The sequence below is a fragment of the Clupea harengus genome, chromosome 15, assembly GCF_900700415.2.
Source record: "Clupea harengus chromosome 15, Ch_v2.0.2, whole genome shotgun sequence".
NCBI lineage: Eukaryota > Metazoa > Chordata > Actinopteri > Clupeiformes > Clupeidae > Clupea > Clupea harengus.
The window spans coordinates 21,691,518-21,708,390 of record NC_045166.1 but is presented as its reverse complement, the minus strand read 5'-3'; positions in this window follow the sequence as shown (position 1 = coordinate 21,708,390).

Below are 16,873 nucleotides of genomic sequence, written 5' to 3'. Positions count from 1 at the left end.
GACATGGTTTTGAATTGACATTGTTGCTTGTCATTAATACAGAAAGACTATGCAATTACAGTAATCACACAGGGAGAAGCTGTCAGATGTGTAGTTTGACATTCAGGGTTAGAAGGTGGGTGAAGGTAATTCTGCCGGGCAAAAATTATGAAATAGTTCTTATACCTTTCTTACAAATGCCATTAAATGAGACATAGACATATACATTCACTTTGGGTTACCAGTGGTGAGGTCAGGCAAGGTATTTTTTATTGAACTTACTGTATCATCACTGACTGATGATGAAACCATCTGGGATTGTTCCTTTCTGTACATCCTTTTTTGTGTTTTGTTCCTTTTGCCACTAAAGCTGACAGACACAAATACAATAGGGCCATCATTTCACAGCACAATGAACATTTAAGTGCACTCTTCCTCTTCTAAATACTGAATGTTGCTGTGTCTGTCATATGATATGAAAGGGTACATAATAATGTAAATTATCAATGATTTGAATTAGTCACCATTCAATTATGATTGTTTGTTAACATGTTTTAAATCTGATGACATAATATACTTGCACAGATCAACGCTAAGGATGATAACGGGGTGGTGGTGGGTAGCTGGACTAATGACTATAGCATGGGCACAGCGCCCGACTCCTGGACTGGCAGCGCAGAGATCCTCCAGAAGTATCACCAGAGCGGCGTTTCTGTGCCTTTTGCACAGTGTTTTGTGTTTGCTGGCGTGTTGAATACCTGTGAGTTTGAGAACTGACTCCATCTCTTGTTTCTGTTGTGAAACTTTACACAATTTATAAAACGAAATTCAACACGGACAACCAAACAAACAAAACAAACATCCAGGAACCGGCATGCATTTTCTAGATTACTATAGTATTTCAGAATGACATAATGTATTGATATGATACTAGATAAGCAATATCTGAATATATTGATTGAATATATTGAATACCAAATCTAGAGTCAGCATGCAAAGCCCCCCTTCCCCTTCTTTCTGTTCCAAATAAAAAATATATTGAAACACATCTAATTCAATAATTATTTGCAGACTTAATTAGGCCTATTTATTTGATCATCATGTATTTACTCTCCCTCTTCCTTTAAAGGTAGGCTATATGGTTAAGGAAAGTGACACGAGCACACCTCTCCTTCCTACTTGCCACATGGCCATTAGTTTTGTGTTTCAGGGTAGAAACCCCATAACTATGTAAAAAAAGCTTTTACAGTACAATGCTTCCAAATATTTAGATGAAGTACATCAGCTAGCTTTTAGCAGTATCAACTGTATTTTTGAATGGTGTCTGCAGGGCAAGTCTGCAGGGCAAGTCGTTGAGGTGTCTGGAACTTAGCTCTCTGGTTTTAAACAAAAAGGCTAAAGATGCTAAAATCTATGGGAATAGCACGTGGGCATGGGAGCAAGGACGCTTAAAGCCATGGGTCCTGGAGTCTGTCAGTAATATACCTCCTCAAGAGGTTATATTTGGCAAAGGCTACATATAATTTCAAAAGATCCAAATATCTCAGCATCTCTTTTCTATGTGCTACTTCTCCTCCTCAGTTTTTCGGTGTCTGGGGATCCCATCCAGGGTGACCACCAACTTCAACTCTGCCCATGACAACGATGGAAATATAAAGACTGATATCTATGTGGATCAATATGGGAGTTTGGACAATAGCCGCAATCGAGACTCAGTGTGGTGAGAACATTACATAGAATGAGTATGCTGACACATGGCCAATGCTGTGTTTCATTGTATCCAATTAGACCAGTTGTTTGCAAAGATTACAGGGTGATGCAAAACAGTGGAATGGCTTGCTCAACCTTAAATACATTCAATTGAATTCACTTCAGTTTTATTAATATAGCACCAATAACAATTGAAATTGTCTCAAGGCGCTTTACAGAACCCAGAGCCTGAACCCCGCTACAGCAAACACTAACGGCACGAACACATGCCAGCGACGCGACAGCAGCGAAATTTTAAATCCCATTAATTTCTTGTAGAAGAGCGACTTGGGCTAAGCGAGCAAAACAAGTTGGGGAAAGTTTAATCCTATGCAAATGAGGAGTGTTTTTCCTCGGCAGCGGCCAATCAGATTGTTTGGTGTTGTCTCTGACGGTTTGAAAATTGCAGGACTATGGCGTCGTTCGGTCGTTTAATTTGCTAAAAAGAAAGGCTTAGAGGCTTTAATCCTTGGCTTACTTTAACAGAATGACAGTTTTGATAAAGACAAGTGACTAGATAGATCCTTGATCCTGATAATCTAGCTAACTATAGACCCATATCTAACCTCCCTTTCTTGTAAAAAATACTTGAAAAAATAGTAGTTAAGCAACTTAGTACCTTTATACACCAAAACAAAATTGAAAAAACCTTCCAATCTGGCTTTAGAGCCCACCACAGCACTGAAACGGCCTTAGTCAAAGTCCTGAATGACCTACTAATAGCATCCGATCATGGGTGCACCTCAATACTAGTTCTCTTAGACCTTAGTGCCGCTTTCAACACTATAGATCATCATATCCTATTACAGAGACTTGAACATCATGTTGGCATCAAAGTCTGTGCCCTATCTTGGTTTAGATCTTACCTCTCTGATCGCCATCAATTTGTTCATGTCCATGAGAAGTCATCCAATCACACCAGAGTAAGCTACGGTGTTCCCCAAGGCTCTGTCCTTGGACCACTGCTCTTTTCCCTTTACACGCTACCCTTAGATGCTGTCATAAAGAAACATGGCATTAACTTCCATTGCTATGCTGATGACACCCAACTCTACCTATCCATGAAACCTGATGAAATTGTACATCTACCCAAGATAGAAACCTGCCTGCAACATGTAAAATCTTGGATGGCTAACAACTTCCTGCTCCTCAACTCTGATAAAACTGAGGTTATGCTTGTAGGCCCCGATCAATTGAGAATGACACTATCTAGCCATCTACCCACACTAGATGGCATCCCAACACCCAATACTAGCATCAAAAACGTTGGTGTAACTATCAACCAAGACCTCCTACTTGACTCACACATAAAACAGATCTCAAAGACATCATTTTTTCATTTACGCAATATTGCCAAAATTAGAAAAGTCCTATCCCTCCAAGATGCAGAAAAACTAATCCACACATTTATTACATCCCGACTAGATTACTGCAATGCTCTCCTGTCCGGATGCAGCATCAACTCAATAAAGAGCCTCCAAATTATACAGAACGCTGCTGCCCGTACACTCACCAGAACTAAAAAATATGAACACATCTCACCTGTACTTGCCTCTCTGCATTGGCTCCCTGTCAAAAGTAGAATTGATTTCAAAGTACTCCTGCTAACATACAAAGCCCTAAACGACCTGGCTCCAAACTACCTTATGGAATTAGTTGTCCCCCATTGCCCTCCAAGGCCGCTCCGTTCCCACACTGGGCTACAGACAGCGTATGTTTGTACCGTGAAGGAGTGCAACAGATCCCAGGTACAGCATACGGTGCATGTTGTGACTGTCACCAGCCAATTGGGCACTGCTGTGCACCCTGCAACCCTTACAAAGCTTACGACTAAAATCTCCACATGTACCAAACCAAACAAAATGCTAAATGCCAGCATAACTAAACATATCTAAACACATGCAATACCCCCCTAATTAACAAAACTGGGCTACAGACAGCGTATGTTGTACCGTGAAGGAGTGCGACAGATCCCGGGTACAGCATACGGCGACTTGCGACTGTCACCAGCCAATTGGGCACTGTTGTGCACCCTTCCAAAGCTTATGACTAAAATCTCTGCATGTACCAAACCTAACTAAAGACTAAATAATATCTCCATACACCTAGCCAGGCAGCCTCTCTCTCTCTCTCTCTCTCTCTCTCTCCCTCTCCTTTCATATCACATTACTAATGCCTATAATAAAACTGATAAAATGGCCATATTGCCTACTGTTTAAATCTACTACCCAAAGGTATCTCCTTATCTGTTTCTGAAATTTATGTCTACTAACAAAAATGTTCTCTCTCCCTTATAGCATGTTCCAATTGCTGATGGATGTGGAAACATTGCTCCTCACCCCCACTACTCCTCATCTACGCATATGGACAGCCAAACTCTACCCACTCACTCTGTTCTTTTTCTTTCTCTCCCAATCTAGACTATCTTCGCTATGGGACGCTGCTGTAGTCTCTACACCCGATCTACCTGTAGAAACCCTCGGCCAATTGCAACCACCGCCACCGCACTGCCGTACACTTACTCTACCCCATACCCTATGCTAGCATTTTTTACATATATATTATTCCACCACCGACATGTTTCTCGGTTCCTACTCCCCTTACCCCTGTAACAGTAACCCTATGAGCACAGTGTTATACCCACTAAACTGGTCTTGTTTGTATCATGTTTTTACCACCGGATGTCTGTTATATATTATGTACATCTACCAAATGCAGGCTGTGTACAACACTTGTTGTTTCCCTTCCCCTTCTGCACACAACCCTCCCCCATCCCCCCCTTCCTATCTCCACCCGGCCGACCTCAAGCAGATGGGTCCCCTCTTATGTGCCGTGGTTCTGCTTAAGGTTCCTTCCTGGACTAACAGGAGTTTTTTTCTTGCCCCTGTTGCCATTGTGCTTGCACTAAGGGGGTTCAGGCTCTGGGCTCTGTTAAAGCGCCTTGAGACAATTGTATTGTTTATGGCGCTATATAAATAAAATTTGATTGAATTGAATTGAATTGAATTGAATTAGATAGCCTACTAGCTGGCTAGCCTGCTAACTAGCTCACTAGTCCAGTCTGTTATGCTATTTCCAACATGCTACTCCACGCCCACTGAAAGCGATTAAAGCGTATTGTTACGCTGGATGTGTTCGTACCGTAAGGCGATGGTAGCAAAGAAAAACTCCATTTTAATGGGACGAGAACAGGTTAATAAACAGGATATACAACAAAATACATTTTATATGGAGAGAACAGGTTAATAAAACAGGATAGACACAAAAAGACATTTTACGTTGCATTGCGTAGTTATCTAAACATCAATTTTATTATACTATGGCATACCACAGGCTAAGGAAGTAAGGGGGTGGGGGGTTAGGGTGGAGTGACCCTGACCTAGAACCTGAGCATAAGAGTAGGACTTGGATACAAACCCTGGTTAGGGTAAAGAAAAGATTTGGGGGGGGGGTGGGAGGAATCCCCCCTTTAAACCTTTCCCACATAAAGGCTTTTTAGTCTATAACAGAGGTTCTCCCCTGGAACAAGCAAACACAGTAGGTTGATTTGGTAAGAACCACTGCTGGCCACTGCTAACAGCTACCAGTCCAGCGGTCCGAAGTCAATGCATGATTTGTCTTGTCTGGCACCCTGATGAAACTGCTTAATGGCCTCTTGAGCAATTTGACTCCAATTTTGTTATTAATAACCACCACTGATATGCTCATGGCTTGTCATGACCAAAATGATAAATTAAAACAATGTAATTCAAGGACTTATCTGAGTTCACAGAGGACGGCACTTACAGACATCCACGCAAAATCAATAGTTATAATATGACATGTAACAAGGTAATATATAAATTTGGCTTAATAAAACCTAATGCTACATGTGCAGTAAAATGGCCAAGTAAAATCCGAAATCATTAGACTCACACCACTATTTCTTTCCTCGTCTTTCTGCACCCATTCCACCATTAACAAGGAAAGAGGGAAACCCCACTCCATCTTCATATTCCAAAGATGGTCTTCTCAAGCCCTTGAATCCTGATTTTACCTATGCTATGCTTCTAAGCCAGCATGTCCTTCCGATGCTATTTACCTACTGTGTCACAGAGCCTCATTTTAGAACTGTATCTGTATCTAAAGGAAATACCACTGCTGGAATGAGATCTGGACGACAAGGAGAGACCTGCCTGAAAGATGGAATGCTGCGGGCTTGGCAGGTGGTGGATGGCCACCACTCAAGAAACCAGTGATGGTGATGTATTTGTTTTTTGTCAATTCACCATATTTTTAGAATACCGTTATCAGAAATGTACACTCTTAAATACGACTAAGGCAAGTAAAAAATGTAATATATAATTGAAAATATTATTTTTCTTTCACTCTCCTTTAGGACAATTTCGATGTGGCCCAACTCTGTTAAAAGCCATCAAAGAGGGGAGAAGTGTGTTGCCTTTTGATGGCCCGTCTGTCTTTGCAGAGGTAAAACATGTATTCTACTTTAGAATTGGCTAATCCTTCCTTTCAGAGATCTCTCCTTTAATCTAAAACGCTTCTTTCCTTCATTCAAGGTAAACAGTAATTTAGTATACCCACACCCACCAACCGGTATGGGGAGAGTCGGAGATAGAACGTGGACACGACCCCATATAGGGACGAAGATGCTATACAAAAAGCAGTTGGTTCAATGGGGATTGAAGACATCACACTTACCTACAAAAATCAAGAGGGTGAGTTCAAACAATGTTATACCCCAGTGACAAAAAAATATTGCAAATGTACAGGATACATATAGATGTAAGATGATTGTATTAGCCTATTTACTATTCTATGTTAAATGGCAGAAATCTAAATATAGGTTAGTATATTGAAATACTTGCGTATATTATTAAATACAGCCAAGAGCATTCATCCAAGGGGGAAAACAGTGCAGTTGTAATACTTTTAGTTTTGTCTAATCTGTATCTAATTCTCTGTGTTTTGCCTCAGATTTGTCTAATTTTCACCAGAGCTCTCTTCCGATGAATGGAATATTATTATACCATCCAATAGAGGCATTAATATTGCTAAGGGGAAAGGCCTTTTGTAGCTAAATCAGGGAATCTGCTATCGTCATGTAATGTCTCTGTCAGGACCAGCTACATCTGGTTGACCAATATATAGCATATAATCATATAAGGATGCGATTTGCCTTCAGTAAAAAAAATGTTTTCCCTTGGACTTAAGTCTATGATTGCATTCTATGATGCAGTTATGCACTTTTAGAGCGAGCCAGTACAAAATATAATGTTATGTAAACCCCATTGATGTGTATTTTACCCTTGCGCTTTAAAGATATGCACATTTGAGAGCTGTAATAAGCCAAGCACCTCTACAAGGTGAAAGACCGTATTGTCTTTTAAGTCTGCAGTAGGCATACTTTTAACACTATGCCACATTAGATTTGATTATATTCAACTTGTTTTCATTGTGCACAGTAAGGGTACAAAGCCAATTAAACGCAGTCAGCACCTAGCCAGTGCAAAAAAACAGTATTATTCACAGGTAAGTGGAGATAAAGTAAGTACTACATCAAAAAGTAATGCTACGGTTACATTATTCAATAGTTATGTCTGGTTTAAAAATGTACTATTGGACAGTATTCCATGCATGGGGATATCCTGGCACAACCCCACTCAGATTGTTCACCTTTAGTAGGCTTAATCACTCCACGTTTGATATTCTTTAACAGTTGAATTGTACAATGTCAACATTCTGTTGATTCAAAGTGAGAGAGCAGAATGGCAGGCAGTGACTTTACAAGGTTACATGTGACAGTTTTCCAGAGAGGAAAGAGGGCAAATGGGGTCGGGGGAATGTACAAATTAACATGTGTTGTGACGATAGATGAGTGTACAAATTAAAGTGCAAAAATAGCTTTTCTGACTCAAGTTTGCTGCAAAGTGACAGTATATGTTGCTTGGCAACGCTTGACACTGAAAACCCTGGTTGGAACTATTTGGGGTGGAGAATGAATGAAACTAAATTGGAAAAGATGAAAGAAACCCGCTGGAGTGCTTTCACGTCTGATGCAGAATGGTTGCCATAACACACAGAGATGCAGTTTGTGTGTGTGTGTGTGTGTGTGTGTGTGTGTGTGTGTGTGTGCGTGCGTGCGTGCGTGCGTGCGTGCGTGCGTGCGTGCGTGCGTTTGTGTGTGTGTTTGTGAGTGTGTGTGTGTTTGTAAGTATGCTCTCAACGGTAGAAGGCCATCAGTATCCTGGGACACTGGTGAGCTTTGTTAAGGTTCTGTAGGTAAATGTACCTCGTTCAATGGACACAAGAAAAGCATCAGCTGAAATAAAGGCTTGAATTAATTCACAAGCAGGGAGGGTTAGGGTTAGGGAGGAGAGAGAATCAGAAACATGGCAGATTAATTCATACACGTATCAGGATAAGCATGCTAGCATACATGTGGCAAATGTACATGTTACATACAAACATAAGATGGTATATACATGATACATGTACATGACACATACAAACATAAGATGGTGTATACATGATACATACAAAACTGATAGTGGATAAGATAGCTTAGTGGGTATACAGTATGCTCATAAGGTTACTATTACAAGTGTAAGTAAAGCAATGACACAGAAGGCTATGTTGATGGTGGCACTTATCAACATTACGGGTAAATAGGCTAGAACCGAGTATGTATCATGTATGTACTGTATGTATCATGAGCGGGGAAGAATTAATGCATGACAGTATGGTGGGGATGGGTACATGTGGGCCGAGGGTTTCTTCAAGTAGATCAGGTGGAGAGACTACAGCAGCATCCCAAAGCAGAAACAGTCTAGACTAGGAGGGGAAGAAAAGAGACAAAGTGAGTGGGCAGAGCTGGGCTGCCTTATAGTGTATAAGTACTTATACAGTATGGTTATGGTGATGAGGAACAATGTTTTAACAGCCATCTGCATTAGTGGGCAAAGGTCACAATTAACAGGAGGTAATATGGCCACAGTGCACAACTGGCTGGCAACAGCCACAACACGTGTTGCATGCTGTACCCGGGATCCGTACAGGCCCTCCAACACAGAACAACATGCACTGTCTGTAGCCCAATTTTATTTGAGTTACGTTTAGTTATGTTAGCTGATGATGATTGACTGATGCCATAAGCAGTCGTGGGGCTCTCTGCTTTTATTGCTCTGACTGATTTAAAAGGAAAGAAAAAAATAAATAAATCAGGCACCGAACAAGCCAGGCACGGAACCACACCTCTGCTGTGGGACAGTAGCAAAAGAAAATTCCCTAACAGACAGTAATCTTGCAACTGCTGACACCATCACCAATTCTATCATGTTCATCCAACTCAGACATTTGAATGAAATGGGAAACACATATAGATCGCAATATTTAGATGGGAACCACATATAGATCCCAATGGGAACCACATATAGATCCCAATGTTTAGATGGGAGTTAAATCAAAGCTGCACATCTCTACCAAAAACGAATCCTATTCTGTACCTTCCAATAACACTTTTTTACCACAACGCACAGGAAGTGCCTCTGATCGTGCAGCCATGGAACGGGCAGCGAACTTAGGTTGTGGAGGATACCGTTCTACCCTCCAGCCAACTAATGTGACGATTGCTATGGTGGTACCTGCTGTGCAGCTGGCACAAAACTTCACCCTGATCCTTGAAGTTAAGAACACAAGCACGGAACAGCAGACTGTTCAACTGACTACAACCTGCAGTGTCACCTACTACACCGGTGTCAGCAACGGCACCTTCAAGGAGGACAGACAGACTGTCTCTCTAGGGCCATTAAGGAGTGAGCAGGGCATTTGTTTCTTATTGAATGTGGTAGACACATATGTTTATAAAAGTTGTAATGGCTATCTATCACTTAATGTGATGAGATGGGAGAAATGTATCTTTATAAAGTAAGCTCCCTTTCTAAGAATCCAGTAGCCAAACCTTTATATAATATCTTACAGCAAAATTATCATAGTGTAATATCTTTATATTTTAGTTCTCACAATAGATGTCAACTATTAGGCAGATTTAAGGATAACCATGAAGTGATTTTTGTCTCTTGTGCCACCAATCTTCTGCAGCTGAACAGGTGACCATCAAGATCCTGGCAATTGAGTATATGAAGTATATGGTGGACCAAGGCAGCCTCAGCTTCACCTGTGTGGGCAAAATCCAAGAAAACGGTCAGTTTGTGACAGCAGCTAGAGTGGTCGGGCTGGAAGTCCCATCTCTAAGTTTAAAGGTTTGCACATCTACCAATCTACTCATTAGGGTATTCAGCCACATTTTGTTTGCACAAATAGTTGTTTATGAAATATTCCTAACTGTCACGTCCCTGTCAAGGGCTTTAGGACAAAAACAGGCAAACAACGGAATACAAATAACCGTGCATTTATTTTACAAAGAATAGAATAATTAAACTAATGCTAAAAAATAACTGAACAAGCATTTGAATGTAAAGAAGAAAGATTTATTAAAGTTTATGTTCAATTACTTACTTCTGGCAACCCAGTGACTACTGTGAATAGGGCAGTTGGAATCCAGGGAAGACTGGAGGGCAGCCAGGAAAGACTGGCTGACGGCGGGAAAGACCGCACCGGGAGTGGGCGGCTAGTTACCCAACCCACTAGTCTCTCAAAGAGAGACACCCAACCCTAACTACGAAGTCTACTAAAAAGAAACAACCCGCAGGCCCTCCGAGAGGTGGGATGGAAGATGGGCCTAAAAGGACAGATCACACGGTAACGACTGGAATGGAAACGGATAACGAGAAGAAGATCCTGCGGAAATGTGGATGTGGATGGGAGAAGTTGACCACATTCAGGGGGCTGCGAATCCACCAGGGGAAAGCAAGATGTGGGGGGAAAGGCCATAAGCAACCTTGCGCTGCAGTGTCAGGTCAGACAAGAGGGACCGAAAGCCGGGTTGAAAACCACAGTGCTGACGGACCCAATGTTGCTGAAGGCAGGGAAGTAGAGGAGGAAGAAGGTCCTCTGGTGGAGGACGAGCCTCCATGTGAGCACCAGGCAGAAAAGCCCACCAGTCCCCTCAGAACTGAGCCAAGCCGAAAAGCAGAGGGAAAGGAACCAGCCAGGAGGAGCAAGATCAAATGGCCGAAGGCAAACATGGTAGAGGAATGGCACAAATTGGATGTGGACCTGGTCAGGATATTGGAGGGGTCCTTACGAGGAGGGGCAGAGTCCAAGCTTAACCAGTTTGGGGACATCCTATACCAGGAGTGTAAGGGCAGGTTCGGCGAAGTCTCTAACAAGCAGAGAACTGCCCCGAGGGAGAAAGGAAGGAGAGAAAAGGAGATTGGCCAGCTGGTACAAAGACGACGACAACTCCGTAAGAACTGGAGGAAAGCAACTCAGGCAGAGATTGGCCCTTCTTCGCAGAGCTGAGCGCATCCGTAAGCGCCGGAACCGGAAAGAAAAGGAAAGAGCCAACTTCTTCAAAGACCCCTTCAAGCACGCCAGACAGCTGCTGGAAGAGAAAAAGAGTGGGAAGCTGGAAATCACTAACGAGCAGCTTGAGCAGCATGTCAGGAAACAGTACAGCGATCCTGCAAGGAATGTCCCACGAGGAACACCTGGGTATGTGCTAGGCCTACACCACCAGCCTCTAAGTTCAACATCATGCCCCCCAAGCTCAGCGAAGTCAGGCACGTCGTGGAGAAGGCAAGGTCTTCATCAGCACCGGGTCCCAATGGAGTACCCTACAAGCTCTATAAGAACTGCCCCAAGGTGCTAGAGCTGCTATGGTACCTCATGAGAACTGTCTGGAAAAAGCGATGCATTCCGTCTGAGTGGCAAAGAGCGGCAGCAGTCTTCATCCCCAAAGAAGAGAACTCAAAAAACATCGGCCAATTCAGGAGCATTGCCCTGCTCAACGTTGAAGGGAAGATCTTCTTCTCTGTGCTGGCCAAAAGGATGACCAACTACCTGATGGAGAACAACTACATTGACACCAGCTGCCAGAAAGCAGGAGTCCCAGGCTTCCCAGGCTGTGTAGAACACTCTTCGATGATCTGGGAACAGATCCAAAAGGCCAAGCGCGAGAAGACGGACCTGCATGTCATCTGGCTCGACCTCGCCAACGCCTATGGGTCAGTGCCACATCAGTTGATCAGCTATGCCATGGAGTTTTTCCACATGCCCTCCTGTATTAAGAACTTGGTGGCAAACTATTTCAAGGATCTGCAGATGTGCTTTGCCCTACAGGACTTCATCACCGGGTGGCAACAACTAGAGGTGGGAATCGCCATGGGGTGTGCCATTTCTCCCATTCTGTTTGTGGCAGCCTTCGAGATCATCTTCATCGGAGCAAGACAGACTGTGGGAGGGATTAAACTACCATCAGGACAGAAGCTACCTCCACTGAGGAGCTACATGGACGATGTCACAAGCCTCCTTCAGACAGCACCCTGCACATCTAGACTGCTGAAAAGGATGGACGAGCTGATGTCCTGGGCAAGAATGAAAATCAAGCCTGCCAAGTCCCGCAGCCTGTCCCTCAGGAGGGGAGTCAGAAATGACAGCACCATCTTTGTTGCAGGGGGCGAGATAATCCCACTTCTGTCTGAGCATCCCATCAGAAGCCTAGGTAGAGAGTACACATCAGAGCTCTCCGACAAGCAAATGGGTAGAGCTGTGTTGAAGCAACTCTCAGAAGGCCTGGTAAAGATCGACCAAAGCCAGCTCCCGGGGAAGTACAAGGTGTGGATCTACCAGTTCACACTCTACAGAAGGATAATGTGGCCACTGAAGATGAGTGAGATTCCCTCATATACAACAACCAAGATGGATGGGAAAGCCAACTCATTCATCCGAAAGTGGCTGGGGCTACCAAGGTGCTTCTCTGACACTGGCCTCTTTGGGAAGAACACCTTACAACTGCCACTACAATCCATCAGTTTGGGCTACAAGCAGGAAAAGACCAGGCTGCTTCTTGAATTAAGAGAGTCCACCGATCAGTCAGTTAGAAACGCAGGCATCAAGGTCCGTACAGTTGGCAGGCTGCAACACCATGAAATCGTGGGCAGGGTCCAGGCAGGAAGGGCAGGACTAGGCTGGGGAGAGGCACCACGTTTTTGGTCTAAGGCCAACCGGAAAGAGAGAAAGGAGATGGTGGTGTCAGAGGTGATAAGGACGGAGGAAGAGCGCTATAAGATCAAGGCTGTGTCCCAGAGCCGACAAGGAAGCTGGACAACCTGGGAGGGGGTTGTCGACCGGAAGATCAGTTGGTCAGACTTGTGGAAGATCCCTCAAGCGAGGCTAGGCTTCCTCATCAGGTCAACGTATGACACGCTTCCCTGTCCTTGGAACCTCCACCAGTGGTTCGGAAACGAGGAAGTCTGCCCACTCTGTAACACTCCCAACGCAAGCCTCCGGCACATCCTGTCGGGCTGTAAGATCGCGCTTTCGCAGGGACGCTACAGATGGCGCCATGACCAGGTCCTGACCAAGCTAGCTGAGGTGCTGGAAGGGCGCAGACGGGAAAGCAGGGGATGTCTCCCACCAACGGAACACCACATCAACTTTGTCAGGGAGGGCGGAGGAAGAAGAAGCACCAGGCCAAAAGTCACACCAAAGCTCTTTTCCTCCGACCAGGAGTGGAACATGCGAGTAGATCTTGGCAGGCAGCTCCAGTTCCCCAGCGAAATCACCACCACGTCTCTCTGACCTGACATAGTGGTGTGGTCCACCAAGGCAAAAACTGCACTGCTCATTGAGCCACAGTACCATGGGAGGAGGGAATCGAGGCCGCTTTCGAACGAAAGAAGACCAAGTACTCGGACCTGGCTGCGGAGTGCAGGGAGGCTGGCTGGAAGACCACTATCTACCCAGTGGAGGTTGGATGCCGAGGCTTTGTGGGGCAGTCAACCACACGCCTACTAAGGGACGCAGGCGTGACAGGAGGAAAGCTTAAGAAAGCAACAAAAGAACTGGCGGAAGAGGCGGAGAAGGGCAGCTTTTGGCTGTGGCTAAGGAGGAGGGGAAAGGGCTGGGGAAAGAACACCTAACCCAGATACCAGCTGCAGGGGGTGACAGGGAGACGTCCCCGTCACTGCTCCGCCACCAGGAGACGTTCCAGGATTAAAGGAGCGAAACGTCTGTGAATGGTGGTTCCTGGCTGACGACCCTGCAGCTGATCCACAGGCACCGGAGGAGGTGCGTCAGGCAGCAATGCCCAGCAGGAAATTAAAGCTACCTGTTCAATTACTGTCGTATAGATTGATGATAAGGTAAGGGTGGGCCAGGAGATGTCTGTCACCTTGGAGTTCACCAACGTCTTCAACATCACGCTTACACAAGTGGGGCTATGCATGGAGGGCCCTGGTGAGATGGGATTTAAAACCAAATATTACAAGTAAGCACAAAACTAAACACATTTAACATTTATACAAATACCATGCATTTTACCACTAGATTGCACATAAATGAAACTTTCAATTCAGGATTATTTGACTTGGGTCCTATTTTCCCATCTTTTTAGGTCCAAATATTTACTAGGGACAAGAATTATCGAAATTGGTCCAGTATTGAGTTAGAATACTATAACCGGCAACCGCAAAACAATGTAATTCCATGGGGCAAGCATCTGTGTTGAAGTAAACCAGTTGCTTTCGCCACTGACTAATAATGTTATTATAAGTGTCTGACAACATGGAAAGGACCCCTACAGAGACTTGTTTCTGTTTACCAAACTGTAAGGAAATGAAAATGACATTTATTTCTCTCTCTCTCTCTCTGCAGTGCTATCAACCCTGGTGCCTCTTTATCATGGGTTGAGTCGTTTGTCCCTGATAAGCCTGCAGAAGGGAGAATGAAAGGCTGTTTGAGCTGCCCCCAGGTCTCACACGTCTGCGGCATGGTAAACTTCAACGCCCAGCCTTAAAACAGCCCTGCAAACAGCAATCAAAAGAAGATCCATTGTATTCGTTTAACTCATATGCTAATCAACCTGTGCCATGCTAAACCTCAACGCCCAGCCTTAAAACAGCCCTGCAAACAGCAATCAAAAGAAGATCCCTTGTATACGTTTAACTCATATTCTAATCAACCTGTGCCATGCTAAACTTCTATGCCCAGCCTTAAAACAGCCCTGAAAACAGCAATCAAAAGATCCCTTGTATAAGTTTAACTCATATGCTAATCAACCTGTGCCACTCTGTTTGTTTGCAAATACGCAATAAAATTCATAACCAGCAAACCCAGTCTGTCTCCTCCAAACTCTCTCAATAAGGGTTTCCAAATCATTTGGAAATTGTTGATATACTAAGGAGATTCTTCCACTTCATTGTCTTACATGCTTTTTAGGTAGGTAGCGCTCTAGCGCTCCATATATGTGATATCCTTAACGATCTACAACAATGCCAAAAGGTAAACACCATGTAGTGGGGTAGACCTATAAACAATAAGATTCTTTCTTCTCAAATGCTAGCTCTTTTCCTGTCATTAGCTTTAATTACATTAGGACTTGGAGTTGGCTTAAATTAACTAACTAACTAACTAAATAAATATGTAGTTCTGTTATCATACCTACGATATGCATCTAGATCGGGCGGTGCTGGTAGTCAGTAAATATTGTAATAAATCTAGAATGCCAACCCAAACCCACATGCAAGTTGAAATAATGCCACCATAGAGCAAGTGAACAAATCACCGTTACCATGCCACTAAAAGAGTATCCAATTCTGCACAGATATAATACAGAGATGGTCCAGGGAGAAAACACATGCATATAAATTCAGTGAGACTCTTCACACTCATAGGTGGGGCTCAAGCCTTACTGGTTGAGTACCTGTGAGGACTGGTGCAAGACAAAAAAAAAAGGAAAGTGTATGGCTTTAGAAGTGGTTATTACCAGGTAATTTACATTTTATAAATGAGGAAAATTAACGTAAATTACATTACATAACTACATTTTGTATTGATTACTCTTAATGGAGTAATGCACTAGGGCCACTTATTTCGTAGTACAGTTCCCTGTAAATTGCCGCAAAGCACTGACCTATGGCTGAGACTGCCATGGGACACTGAAGCTGCCATGAAAATATGGGGAAAGTGAGCTCTCTGAGTAAACCAATGTCTTTCTGGGAAATATTATTTTGGGAAGCATATTCATATTGAACTATTTGTGATCAGTTTTCAATCGAACATTGCAGCATAAGTGTACCTCCGTCCAACCCAACCCTATGACACAGAACCAGATCCTCCCAGGCCGCAGACCACACGCATGTTTTATCAGTTTTTAATTTACAGGATTGCACAGAGCCATTGCATGAAGAAAAAAGCCCACTAAGGGGCAGTCATAAAACCCACTAACATCCAACCATGTCCAATATGATAGCCCCCCATGAATATGAACATTGCAGAAGAGAACAGGTCTTCCCCCAAGAATTAAACAGTATGCAATCATAAATCCAAGCCCTACCAATATTGATTCCACAGTAAAGTTACACAGCAACACGTCAACCCACTAACTAGACAGTAACCAAATATCAGTAGATGTTAACCTTAACCCTAACCCAACCTAACCCACACACCAAACCCTTCCCCAACAGCCTGTAGGAAGAAAGAAATAGGTACCTGTCACTCTGTCCCCACCCGACCATTTCTAAAATCCAAGATTGAGGCAATTGTAATAAAACAATGAACTTGAACGATTCAGACACAGACTCAGTGGCACTCCCAAGTACAGAGGAACACAACACACACAAACAGCCACTCAGACTAGTTTACGTCTTCATTAAGCGGCAGGGTCTAATGGCAACTCAAGGAGCAGGATAATGAAATAAAGAACCTCCCTTTGACTGGCAGCAGGAGAGCATTGAATAGATAAACCTGCAACCAGTCCATGCACTGCACTCCTCAATAGTTTGTCATATCGCGGCCAAAGCAGCATCCAGCGGCCTTCCTCAGCCAGTCTTCAACCCAGCTGCAACACAGAAGCGATCAGAACACAGTTCACAGAACACAGCCCATCAAGCCAACTGTGGCGTAATTGGTAATTAGACACTGGGCTACGACCTAGCATACGGTTTTTCTCTAGCTCCACTCTAAAGGAACGTTTCCACAAAGTTGTTTTTGCAACTCTTTATTCCCGGAGATCTGCATCTGCAGT